The following is a 13,950-nucleotide window of genomic DNA, read 5'->3' on the forward strand; positions in this document are numbered from 1 at the left end:
GTAGGCTAGGCCTGTGGGACCCTGAGTTTTGATTATCAAAGATCCAGCCCAGCTGGGTGTGGCTCAGCGGCTGAGCGTAGACCTAGGATCCAGGTGATCGGGGTTCGATTCCCCAGTTGTGGGCTGCAGCTGATCAATGACTCTCTCATCATTGATGTTTCTATCTCTCTCTTTCCCTCTCCTTTCCTCTCTCTGAAATCAATAAAGATATATTTTAAAAGAATTATTACCTGTTCTTCTATATAGTCTTAAAAAAAAAAAGGATCCATGCTGTTGGGAAAAAAAGAGGAAGAGACACAGGAGTGTGTACACGTAGTAAAGACCACGTGAGGACCTGGCCGGAAGGCAGTTGCCTACACACCAAGGAGAGAGGCCCCAGGACAAAGCAACGCTCCAGCACCTGGCTTTGGGACACCCAGCCTGCAGAACTATGATACAATAAATGTCTGTCGTTGACACCCCTAGTCTGTGGAACTGTGTCGTGGCGGCCCAGGCAGGCTAATACAGACATACCTACTAAAAAGAGCACAGATCTTTACGGGGACCAGCTCCTTGACATTTTCATAAGGCAAACGTCCCATGTAAACAGCACCCCAGAAGCGCCCCCTGAAAAGATAACGAATGCCACGCATTGCCATCATAGATTAGTTTTGCCTACTTGGGCACTTTATAAAAATAGAATCAACCAGTATGTACTGTATCTGGCTTCTTTCACGCAGAGCTCTGTCGGGCGGTTCGTCCATGTAGTTGCTGGTTGCGCCCTGTTGTGTAAATGGACCGCAGCCCGTGGGTTCTCCTGATGGACACCTGGGTAGATTCCGCCTCAGGCCGGAGGGTTGGCACAGTGCAATATCTGACAGACCAGATGAGCCACCTTTTAGTCGGTGCCACAAGCTGTTCTCAAGATGCTGCTGAGTGTCTGATGAGCTGTTTGTATAAGTTTAAATCTTGGCGCCAACAGACACCTTAAACTATTCAGTAGGCCTGAGGTCATTTAATAAGCGCTGCTCAGTACAAAAGAGTTATGTTCACTTATGACAAAAAAACCTGCTAGTCTCTGGCGTCGGCTGTGCTGGTGCTTCCCTCACAGCTGTGCAGCGAAGGCCTCGTGTGTCCAGGTGCCGTGGGGCGAACCAAAGAAATACAGCAAACATGGTCCAGCCGTCGAAAGGGAGGTTTATCACACACTCGGCTATAATCTGGGATATTCTCTCTCTTCTTAAAGGCTTTGAATTTGAAAGCTATGGTGTAAAGGAGGCTTTGGCTATCAACGCAAACCGAGGACGGGTTCACCGTTCACTCTCACTCACTGGTTCCTCCCGTCCCTTATTCATTAGACAAGTACTTGCTGAATATCCACTTATTTCCGGCACAGTGCTGGTGCTGGGGTATGAGATGGTTAAGAGAGGTTCCCTGCCCTGAGCTGTACACCGGAAACTAATACAAAATAAGGAAGAATGTAAACTGTAATTGAAAAATAAATAAAATAGAATAGAATAGAGAGAGAGGTTCCCTGCCCATAGGAGGTCCCAGTGCAATGGGGGAGGCAGGTCCGTAAAAAGCTGCAATGGAAGTATATACAGAAAGTCCTCTGAGAGCACAGAGGAAGCGAACTCCTCGCTGCGTGAGGGAGTGTGACGTCGAAGAGGGCTCCTGGGTGGCAGGGAGAGGGAAGGGGGCTGTTCCGGGCAAGGCAGCTCCTGAGCAAAGCGGAGGAGGGCAGGTGCCCCGTGAATCCAGCAGTCCCCGCGGAGCAGGTCGCCTGGGGCATCTGCACAGCTACACCAGCGCAGGCACAGCACCCACGCCGGCGGCTTTCCCTTTAACACCACTACAAGTTTTAAGAACAAAAGATTAAAACCTTTCCCATGACTGCATTTCTGAGGTCTAGAACTCTGGCCTCTTTTGTATGGCTCTTTGGGTGCTCAGTAAATGAGAATAGAGTGTCCCAGGGTTGGGTGACTTGAGACAATTTCAGAAAGTCCCCTTGGCCTTGGCTGGAAGCTGAGTCCATCAAACAGCAGCTCGGGGCCATTGTCCCTGGAAAAAACAGAAAGGACAATAGTAATATTCCCTGAAGTACAGCAGGCTCTTCCTGTTCTGCCCCAAAGGCTTGATCACAGAGCAGAGAGGAATGAACCAGGTGATTGAAGGCCTAGGAAAGGACTGTCCAGAAACCTTTTGTCCTGGACAATGAACAGAATTAGTAACTCAAATCCCCACCACCGTTCATAGTTAATAATACATAAAATATGGTAACTTTTTATGTTCTGTCCCCCAGAATTTTTTAAAGCGGGGTTGGGGGTAAGGATGCTGATGAATAAACCAGAAAGATTTCTTTTCCTTCTATTTCCTTATACTTTCTGCCCACCCCACCCCACCCCTAGGCATCTTCTGGGCCACTCGGTACCCAGAGCCCTGGCCTGTGGGGACCCTCCCCCAGGCAGCCCTCGGGACCACTGGCTCCTGCAGCCCCCGGGCCGTGCATGTGTCACATCCCTTCTTCCTCTCTGGGCTGAAGTTTGGCTCTGTCTTGCTCCTGCGAGTTCTCACTCCCACACCCGCCGCGCCTGACACTGTCTGTGACTTTGCCAGAAGCTGTAAAACCAAGGATGTGGACTTCCTGCTCGCCAAACAACAGATCCCGTGGTTACCAGGATCTGCCCTCATTAGCAGGTACAGGGGATTATAAACAGTTTTTTTTTTCTTTCACAGAATCATTCACCAAATTTTGCCAAATTTGAAACCTAAATCACATTTCTTCTCTCCATCCACACAGATCCTGGCCTAGCTCAGATTTCAGCATCTCGTGCCTTAAACAGCTACTAGAGCCCTTCATGGCTCTCCTCTCTCTATTCCACCCTTCCCCACCGCTTTCCCGAGCTTTCCACAGCTTTCTAGAGGTTGAGAGAGGCCTAGGACCCTTCTTATTTTACTTTTTGACATACAAAAAACCAAAGACATGTCAAGGCAGGGTTACACAGCTATGACGAACTTTACACGTTTACTTTGAACAGAACAAACACTTTAATTTTAAAAATGGCATGCTAACCAGTTGGGCTTTGTCGTTAGATAATTGTAGAATTTAAAAAGTTAATGGAACACATTCCAAGCGGTGGGACCTGGTAACAAGACACAAGTTCAAAGTAGTTTCATGAATATCACATTTTTCTACCCTGCCAGTATGTCCTTGTGACTAAATATTGAACCTCATTTGGAGATAACCTCTCAAGCCCGACTTCTTCGGATTCCTTTGAGAATTAGAAGCTGGCCGAAATGTCCTCCCAGCTTCCTACAGTGGCAGAAATCAAACTGCAGTGGTGCCCGGCCGGTGTGGCTTGGAGGCTGAGCAACCACCTATGAGCCAAGAGGTGACCGTTCGAGTCCCGGTCAGGGCCCATGCCTGGGCTGCGGGCTCGATTCCCAGTGGGGGGAGGGGGCAAGCAGGAGGCAGCCGATCAATGACTCTCTCATCACTGATGTTTCTCTCTCTCTCTCCCTCTCCCTTCCGCTGTCTGAAATCCATAAAAACGTGCATCCTGTTCCTCCAACTTCTTAGCTCCCTGAGTGTCTGCCTCCCCCCAGGGCTCCGCGAGCAGCTTAAAGGCCATGACCTGGTCAGGTCTCTGTCCCCAGCGCCTGGCGTGGGTCCCGGGGGAATGAACCAATGAACCTTCCAATAGATAAACGTATAAATGAACGAAATGCCACAGAGCTCTATGCCTATCAGCTCTCCGTTTGTTTTGCGCCGGATAATTTTGTTTGCGCTGGTGGAACCTGGTAAATATGCAAGACAGCTGCAGCCAAGTCCCCATCCAAGGCCAAAGTCCTCTGAATCTTCCCCGGGGAAGGGGGACGGGGGCACGGGCGCCACACCTGTGTGTAATGAGAGGGACCGGCAGGTGGCGCCCCGCCCCTGCGCTGGGTGGCTGCAATCGGCTTCTCCTCCGCAGGCACCAGGCAGCCTATCCCAAGGGACTGCAGGTTACTTTAAATTGTTTTCTGAAGGCGTATCCTTGAGCTCACTCTAAAATTCCAAATCCAGCCCATGGAGGCAAAGAAATTTTGTAAAATATTATCTAAATTCAGTTAAAGGGAGAAACTCGTACAAGGAAATATTCAGAATGTTGCCTCGATGTGGAGGCTACAGCCTCACTGAGCGCTCCGCTCTTACTGGTCCCCAGGCCCCCACCTCCCTCCTCTGCAGCCCCCCAGGCCCGAGAGAGGGAGTGGCTGTGCCCCCGGACACACAGGGACTCCACCTTCACAGCAGAACAGACTAGAACCCGGGTCCACCCACTGCCTCTCACCCCCCACGTATCCCACTGGAGGCAGGGGGAGTGACAGGTGAGGCTGCAACAGTCCAGGAGAGAGGTGTGAGGGTCTGATGTCAGGCGGTCACGGTGGGGGTGGCGAGGAAGCCGTGATTTGGAGAAACACGCAGAGGTAAAGTAGCCTGACCAGGTGATGGGGCATGACTTACACTTCCCTACCCTGGGTAACCGCCGGATGGTGACCTTGTTAACTGAGATAGGGGATGCAGGCTCCTGGGGAGACAAGGGGGTTGCAGGGCGAGGGGAGACATCCAGAAGGAAAGTGGGTACAGGGGCCTGAGGCTGGGAAGAGCTCTAGGTGGAGCCCTTTTCCTGTGAGAGGTGAGGCCTGTTTGTTGATGGGGTGGCCTGGGCCAGTGCACCTGGGGAGATGGCGTCAGAAGGAAGAGACAAGCCAGGGTCCTCCTGGGATGCAAAATTTTGGAGGCTTCCCTCTCAGCATTAGCTCCCGCACATGCACGTCTTGAGAATTAGGGCCCTGGGGAGGGGCCTGGGGAACTGCCATATTTAAGGGACAGGCTTTGGGCAGAGGCACGTGGGAAGGAGCAGAGAGGCACGAGGAATGTCCTGGAGGCCGTGGAGTGACAAGTCTGGGGGAGAGACGTGACTAGAGAGTGTCTATCAGATAGACTAGGAGGAATGGGTGCCCTTCGCGGAGCTGTTTTAATAAAGTGACAGAGGCTGAGAGTCTATGAAACAATAATAGGAATCAGGTGTTTACGCATTGGTCGTATCCTAGCAACGGCATCTTCTCGACAGGGGTAGGTGTTCTAGACCACGAGACCAATTTTACAGGAACAGGGTGTTCTAGAGTGTCTGCAGGGGTGTGTCAGCCAACGTCCCACGTACAGGGACTCCGGAGACTGGAAAAATTCCCCTAAATTTCTCTAAATTTTCAGGTAGTCGATGGCAGGTGTTTATTATGGTAACAGAAAACTTAAATGCCTTGCCTGTCGCTTCTCCACATTCAGAGTTACCTGGAGGGGAACAGGATGAGAGCAGGCTCCCAGCAGGGAAAATGAGCTGTAAATTGTACTTTGCTGCCACCTTTTAAATCGAACATCACTAAGTGTTCTTAAAACTTCACTGCGGGGTTATATGCTTTCCCAAGACACTGGCAAAGCCTTCCTCTCCGTCTCTGTGGATCCTCCCGCATCAATGGCAGCTGACTGGACCCGCAGATCACTTTCAGTAGCTGTTAATGATGCACAGAAGATGGGGAGAGGGTATTAGATCTCCAAGCATAGGCTCAGGAGATGCAAGGATGCGAAAGGTCCCCTCTCTCCCAATAAGGCCCCACTGTTGAGTGGAGGAGGTAACCTAGCAGCTATCTTGAGGGAAGTGTGACAAGCTAGAGGGAAGAAGCCAGGATGAGCTGGGCAATCAGCAGAGACTTCCTGGAGGAGGTGGTCCCAGAGCCGGATCTTGTAGCAGGAGAAAGAGTCCGCCTGGTGGAAGTTGTGGAAAGATGTTTCTGACCATTGAAGTGGCTTCTGCAAACAAGCTCGTGTGGGCTAGCGTGGCACATTCGGGGAACTAATCCCGGGGCCCAAAGTCTAGGAAGGCAGTGTCCCTGGCATTGTGCCTGGCACAGGGTAGCCTTAGCAATTTCTGTGCAATAAAAAAACACAACAGGACAAAACACACACACACAAAACAAAAAACCTAAGAGGACAGGGGCCAGGTCTCTCTTCGGGAAGGGGGTAGGTTCCTGGGCAGTCAGTGTGAAGTGCAACGGCTTCATTCTGCCACTGGCTGTCTCCTGTCCCTTGTGATTACAGACGGGACATTGCTCTGAGCCCAGGTGTAGGACAAGAGCACCAGAGAGGATGCAGCCAGCTCAGCCCTGCGCAGCTGGGGGCACCCGAGGAGCGTGCAGGCCCCGTTCTCAGAGATCCTCGCAGGTGGAAGTGCGGGTGCAGGGGCGCCCCTCAGGCTCTCTTGAGTATCATATAAAATAATATGAAATAACCTTGGGTGGGGTCGGGCCCGGTCTTTTCTCGCCTTGTTTTGCTCACTATGCCTGTGGTTTGTGCTGAGGGACGGCAGGAGCTTGCTTCTGTGCGGCCTGAAGGTCCCGTTGCGGGAGCTGACTGTGTCACCATCCTCGGAGCCTCCGCCTGAGGTCCCCGCTGGGAGAGGAGAGGTCCAGAGCGCTGCTGGTTTCTTCCTTGGACAGCGACACTTCCAGACGCCTGGCGGAGGCTCAGGGCCCCAGGCATCCCTGCTCCTTCGGCCCCTGGGGAGCCAGTAAAGCTCTGCTCCGGACCTGGAGACGCCCACTTGTCCTGCAAAGGTCAGGGAGCGTTTCTGACCCTGCCCAGTATGTCCCCCCCATGTTATTAGCTTCTGGCTTGGGGCTCGAGGGGACTAAGACATAACCAAGGCGACTCACGGCAACTGACTCGGCGCCTACCGGCTGACCCCGGGCCGGAGCTGCCCTGCGGAAGCTCCTTCTGGACGGGCTCGGAGCCGGGGAAGGTGCTGTGGGGGGCAGGAGGCCCGTGGGGGTTGTGCGGGGCCTGGGACCTTGAGGCAGGGGCCGTGGGAGGAACACCTGCTCCTGTGAAGAGCCCCGGGCTCGGCCACCTGCTGCCCCACCCGCGGACCTCGGGAGGCCACCCCAGGGTCTCAGACCCCCCAGATGAGGGCGGGTTGATGACCCACGGCTGCCCTGGACCCTCGTGGGAAGGAGGGGTAAAGTTTGCGAAACAAATTCCGTAAGTAACAAGCAAACATCGGGGTTCCCGCCCTTACTCTTCAGCCCCGCAGGGGCGAGGCTTCGTGGGTGGTGGAGGGAGGGAGGCTGGATGATGCATCGTAACAAAAACCTTCTGATTATGGTAATTTTCAAATGCCAGTGAAAATAGTCAGACTAGAGGAAGCTTTTCCAAATGCTCGTCACCACCAGTCACCAACATTCCCGATCTTGTCCCATCTGCAAGCCCACTTTATGGAGGTACAATTTACATACAGATGATGCCCCGAACTGTACCTTTTGGCGAATTTAGACAAATGTAGACATTCTCTCACATTACCACAAGCAGACACTTAACGTTTTCGTCGCCTCCCAAAGTTCCCTGTGCCCCTTCCCAGGCAAGGGTCCATCCCACGGTCCCAGCGCCCGAGGCAGACGCTCAGGGGCCACGTGGTCCTCCTGGGGGTGCTCAGATCACAGGGACAGCAAGCTCTTGTTCTCGGTACATCCTGCCGGTGCCTTCTCCACTCTGAGAGGTGCAGACCTTTGAGAGACGATGTTCCCCTTTTCTCGGTGAGTAATCAGCTCAGCTTCGTCTTCCCAGCAGGCTCTGGGGGTGACATTGGGGAGCCAGCTTTCGACACCAGGCACCCAAGCCAGCCTTTGATTTTCCAGATTTTTGTTGTTGTTGTTGATAATCCCCACCTGAGGATATTTTTTCCATTGATTTTTAGAGAGAGTGGGAGGAGGGAGGGGGAGAGAGAGAGAAACAGCGATGTGAGAGAGACACATCGATTGGTTGCCTCCTGCCTCCAATGCTCTAACCACTGAGCCACACCGGTCGGGGCTGATTTTCCAGATTTTTTTGATCTTGCTGGCCCCTGGGATCTGTGTTTCTCTGGCTCTGTAATTTCTCCCGGTCGATTTCAGGGGCAGGAGCATCAGCAGTCACAGTTTGCCATCTCAATGCGACTTTCCTTCCCATGGCACCAAATCGGCTGCATCAAAGGGAACTCGTGCTGTGCCCTCGGAGATCCTGGGGCCGGCATGCCAGGCTCTGACACTGCGCTACCCATTTCTGGGTGTGTTGAATCAAGCCCCCACGTACAGTTTATATTTTCTGACCATTAACCCTGAAATCCAGCTAATCTTGATCAGCGTTTCAGTCCCAGTCAGGAGGGAGGTTTGTTAATTGTGAGACTGAACCACAGTGGAGATCTAATAATGGGGTAACTGCCAGATTCTTTGCTCCCCTCTTCGTGACTATTTTTAAAGGGTAGAGTCTGTTGGCAGTGAGTAATTACACACCGGTGGTTTAAACATTTCTTATTTTCTAATTCTAGGTATCTGGTGAGTGTAATGGGCATTTTTTATTCATATACAATAAGACATCCAAGTATTTACAAAAATTAAATGTGGTATTAAAGTCAGCTTATAATTACTGCCTACGACGGCTCCAGCAACACCACTCCTGCAAAAGCTCCCGGCGAACCTCGCTGCCCGACTCTGGGGGAGACAAGAGCATGCGCGGGATCTGAAGCCGGACAGACCCACGTTCGAGTCCCGCCGGTGTCACTCACCAGGTGGGATGCAGATCACAGCTGTGACCGTCCTGGTCCTTGATTTCCTGAAATATAATAAAAATATTTCTTCATTCCCAGTCAGGGCACATGCCTGGGTTTCAGGCTCGATCCCCAGTTGGGGGCATGCAGGAGGCAGCCGATCAATGTTTCTCATCATTGATGTTTCTGTCTCTCTCTCCCTCTCCTTTCGTCTCTCACAATCAATAGAAACATATTTTTTAAAAAGTAAAAGGAAAAAGAACCCCAAATAATTAAAAAAAAAACAAAAAACCATAAGCAGGGGCATTGTTCATAAAAAAAAAAAAAATTACCACGATGGGGGTGGTTGGTGGAATCTGAACATGAATAAGTTCTAGTTCCTAAAAAGAGAGAGCGGGTCCAGCCTGAGTGCCACTGGGTATTAACATGGGAGAGGTGGGTGTGGATCTAGCCAAAGCAGGAGCTTGGCAGAGAAGCTTACAACTGCAAGGGGGGGGCACTGCCTGAGAGAGCGAGCTGTGCCCTGGGGCGCCCGTCGAGGCCCTGTCCCATGGAGGAAGTTGCTGTGACCTGGGGCGCCCCCTCAGTCCGGTCCCACGGGGGGAGATGGCGAGCCAGGCCCCTGTCTCTCCTTCCCAGGCCCCGAGGTCACTCGGCACCCACCCCGTAACCCTCACGCTCCTCTGCGACACTGCCCTGCGGTGTCACCCGGGCTCGCGGGGTCCAAATTCAGCCTCCGAAGTGGGAGCGCACAGGCCGGCCCCCTGGGGAGCGAACAGGTGTTAGCGCCCCATTGAGATGTATCTTCATCTTGTTCTAATGGCCTACTTTGGGGTGACTTGTTAATGCAGTGTGCACAGTGTGGACGTTTAATCATATCCACACGTATAAAGTGTGCACTTATTGGGCACTCAGACTCTAAATATGGAAGTAAACCACTGGGCCAGGGTGTGGGCCAGGAATAGACAGGCAAACCCAGAAACCTGATTCCTGACAAAACAAGGCAGTGTAGCCGGGGGGTGCTTTTCCTTAACGCCGCTGAGATAAAATATCCACATAGGGAAACAATGCAATAGACTCGGTCCTTCCTCCTGCCATTTACAAAATCAATTCCAGGCAGACTAAAGACCCAGCTGTGACATGATGCCACTTTAAGAAGATAACGCTTATCTTTGTGACTTGTAGGCACGTGAGAAGTTCTTAAACAAGGTACAAAGGAGTCCAGGTCATAAAGGTAAAAGTGGGTAAGTCTCATGACATTGCAGGTAAGGATCTTTGCTCGTTAAAGAGACGGGAAGAGAATCTCCGAACCTGTCCACTGCTGGCGGGCCTGGAGAACATGTGGCACAGCCCGGCAAGGCGGGAGAGGCCCACACCCTGAACCTCGCAGCCCGCGCTCCCGGGCACACGATCTAGATCTAGAGGAAGTCTCATCAGGAACGCTCATAGCAGTGTGGCTCCTCGTGGCACACGACTGGAAACGGCCTAAGTGTTTGTTGGCAGGAGGAGGGAAAATAAGGTCCTGGTCTACTTAGACAGTGGGACGCAATGCAGAAGAAAATCCAGTGAATTTCAGGAATAGATGGTGGGGCCGAAAGAAATGCAGAAGAATGAATCTCTCCCTTTCAATTTATGTAAAGTTCAAAATATGCAAATGATGTACATTTTCAGGGCCGCAAACCTGGCCGTGTTACCCGCACAACAAGGAAATGTAAACACATTCGGGCCGATGTGGGGAGGGGTGATGGGGAAGGATGTATGCGCTGCAAGGCACCGCCCAGCTCTGGTCCTTAAGCTGGGTGTGGATATGCGGGTCTGCAGCATGGACGGTCTTTATAGCCCACGCGCTGGTCATAACATTCTTCTTTATTTATATGCACGAACGTCTGTATCTGCTCAATAAAAACAATGGTTCAGACACTTCGGGTTTACAAGGGAGCGTAATTGTTGCATCTCCTTGGCGAGCCCTGCCCGCACCTGAGAGCTCTCTGGAAGCTTGTGATCACTAACCAGCGTCTACATACAGTCCTGGCTCCTGCCCACGGTGCCGGGTGTGCTCGAACAGCTGGAGTGAGGGTGGGATGTGCCAAGGACCACAGCACGGAGAGAGGCGAAAGCAGCCTCTCCGGGAGGGCGCCCTGCACTTCCCACGGCGGCCTCAGAAGCAAGGGGCCGTCTGTGTCCCTCTAGAGCCCGTCTGGACCATTTCTGTCCAAGGGTAGTTTAGCCGGACTGATGCCAGGCCCTGCTGGGCCCCGGGACGTGCCTCACCTGACAAATAAGCCACCAGATGCCACGCTCTGTGAGGAGACAAGAACGGAATACAGAAAGTCGGCGCCATCGCGCCGCTTTACCTATGGTTGTCAAGGTTACCAGAGCCTCATGTTTCTTAGTAACCACTCCTCCCAAAATAGCCTCCCTCGGTGGCAGCCAGCGAATGCATCCTGTGTCATGATCCTCTCTCCCAGCGTTTTCAGGAGAAGTCAAGGCGGCCCGTTCCGTAGAGTAAGGCTGCACAGGTTACGCACGACCGCTTCCCACCTCGCCTTTCCCGGAGCGGGGTGGCGTTGTGACCCCCGTTTCCCAGGTGAGAAGACAGCAGAGAGAGGCTAAGTGACTTGCTTGGAGCCGGGTGACTCACAGGCATCAGAACTGGATGGAAAACCCACATTTCCGAGGCTGTCGATGAGAACGCCTCTCCCTGTGCCCAGAGGAGCCTCCTGCGAATATTTTTTGTTTGACGTGTGATCAGCAGTCGGCTGGGAAGGTCTGAGTGTGTCGGGTTCAGGAGCCGACACGGCCACTGCCCCGCCTGCTTCCTCGCCAACAGAACCCCGATTTCCTCCCGGTGCAGAGGGCTCTCGGCGTCCTAGGGGTGAAGGTTGATTAGCTGTGATGACAGTTCTAGTCTCCTTGTTAGTGACTGTTTAAATGTAGACCGGGACTCAGTCCAGGCCAGCAGAGGTGGGTGAGTCTGCAAGAGAGTAGCTCTGGGGAAGGCCTTTCTCTCCACGGAAAGAATCACCGGCAGGAGAGGCCCCTCCTCTCCGACTGGTGTTCCGGCATGTGGCAGAGCCCATGCGATGACCACGTGGGGGGCCGTGGCTGACGATGGCTGAGTGGAAGGGTAGAAAGCCCTTGGTCCAGCTCTGAGAGGTCGCCTCTCCCTCAAAGCCAGACCCCTCCATTGGCAGAATCATTGATCGGCTGCCTCCTGCACGCCCCCCACTGGGGATCGAGCTGGCAACCCGGGCATGTGCCCTGACTGAGAATCAAATCGTGACCTCCAGGTTCATGGGCCGATGCTCAACCACTGAAATACACCAGCCGGGCCTATGCCCGGCTTTAAATTTGTCTAGATTCTCCGCGCCGAGTCAGACACTCACGCATGTGTGTGAATAAGGTACTGGGCGCGGGGCCAGAGGCAGTGAGGAAAGGTGGAGGGAGCCCTGGGCTGGAGCCAGGAAGATCCAAGGTCAAACCTTGACTTGATCGCTTGCTAGTTACTCCAGCTTGGACAAGTGAATTAGCCTCCCTGGGCCTCCTGTAAGATGGAGTTGGTCACAAGGCCTTCTTCTCAAGGGTGTTGGGAGGCACACATGAGCCGGGGAGTGTGGGAGCACTGTGACCATGGGGACATACCCTGTAAATGCACTAACCGAATTTACCAGCAAACCTGCTGGCTCCAGGGAGGGTGTGGTCAGAGCGTCGGAGGACCCTGGGGTCATGTACCCGTCCATGGCTGAGCCTGGAAACAGGCTCCGGCACTGTTGAGTGGAGATGTGACAAAGTGTAGTGAGCCTCAGGAGGCTTTGCCCCATCACCTCCTTGCCCAGGGCCTGGCCCACGGCCTCCGTCAACGACAGAATGGAAATAGGTGGGGGTCTGCAGGAGCCTGGATGAACAGGAGAAAAGCAAAGTGCCCGTCTCTCCTGAGACCCCTCCCCTCCCCACGCCACCTCCTGCTCATGTTGGTGTTATCTCCCTCCCTGGCCCGCCTGGGGTTCGCAGAGCTCTAACCATTAGATGTCATTCTGCTTTTAATTGTTTGCCATGAATGGATTCACATATTGAACAACAAGTACTCAATGTACCTCCTTACATTGTACTTTGACACAAGAACCTTGGTTTTCTCGTTGGAAAACCAGGGATGGAGCTCAAGGACTGCTGTGCAAGTCGGGGACCCCCTGAGGCTCAGCTCCCCATCTGGAAAGTTGGGGAGATGCAAGCGCTCCCCGTGTTCTGGCACAGACGCTGCGCGTGAGGGGTGAGGGACTTGCCGCAGACAGATGCCTTCTGGAGAGAACCGCCGCCCTCCAGGGCCCGGCAGCATCTGCAGATGGGGGGAATTGCTTTTAGGATTCTGGAGGCTCCTGGGGGCACTTGTGCCCCATAAATTCTTTACGAGGCAGTTGAACCGGCCGTCCCTGGCCCGATGGCAATTCCCAGTGCTCCTGTAAACTCTGAGGTTCTTGAGAGAGATGAAAGCTATTTTTCCCCCTCGAATACTGAACAACGAGGAAAGAGGCCCTTAAGAGCTTGTTTCACTCAACGTCGAGCTATTTGGTGTTTGAAAAATCTTCTGTCAGTCTGCTTGGGCCGCCGTAACGAGATGCCATCGTCTGGGGCCTTCAACAGCAGAAGTGTCCTGTCTCACGGTTCTGGAGGCTGGAGTTCAAGGTCGGGGTGCCGGCAGGGTCGGTTTCTGGCTTGCGGATGGCTGCCTTCTCACTGTGTCCCTTCCTTTTCTTCTAGGGACACTAGTCACATCGGGTCACAGTTCACCCGTATGATCTCATTTGACCTTCCTTAAAGACCCCATCTCCAATGCAGCCACATGGGGTTAGGGCTTCAACACATGGATTTGGGGGGGGGGGCACAGTTCAGCCCACAACAAATCTCAAGTATCGAGTCCACAGAAGTGGAAGGACCTGGGTTCAAAGCCCGGCCCGCCACCTGAGCTGAGGGCCTTGGCATGCTTTTAACCTCTCCCAGCCTGTCTCCTCTTCTGTAAACTGTGGGTAACAGGATCAGAGCTCCCAGGGCTGTGTAGGGCCAGGTGAGGGAACGAGTGTGAAGCCTGAGAACTCCACCTGGCACCTGGCAGTCCCTTCCTTTCCTGTCCCTCCTGAGATGCCAGCCCTCGGCATTTTGCTCTTTGCACACTGAACAGGTTGAGCTGCCTTTGGGGCCTGCTCCTTCATTCTGGAAGTCTGTAATCTTGAGACATGAGCATAATGTGTAGGAAGGGCCACTGGGCTCTGTCCTTGGCCCCAGTGAAGACCTTAATAACTAACTGTCAAGGGTATTAAGATGAACGAAGGTGCCATATGGGGAAATACCTGATTCAGTTAGT

The sequence above is a fragment of the Miniopterus schreibersii genome (assembly GCF_964146895.1).
Source record: "Miniopterus schreibersii genome assembly, chromosome: 13".
Classification (NCBI taxonomy): domain Eukaryota; kingdom Metazoa; phylum Chordata; class Mammalia; order Chiroptera; family Miniopteridae; genus Miniopterus; species Miniopterus schreibersii.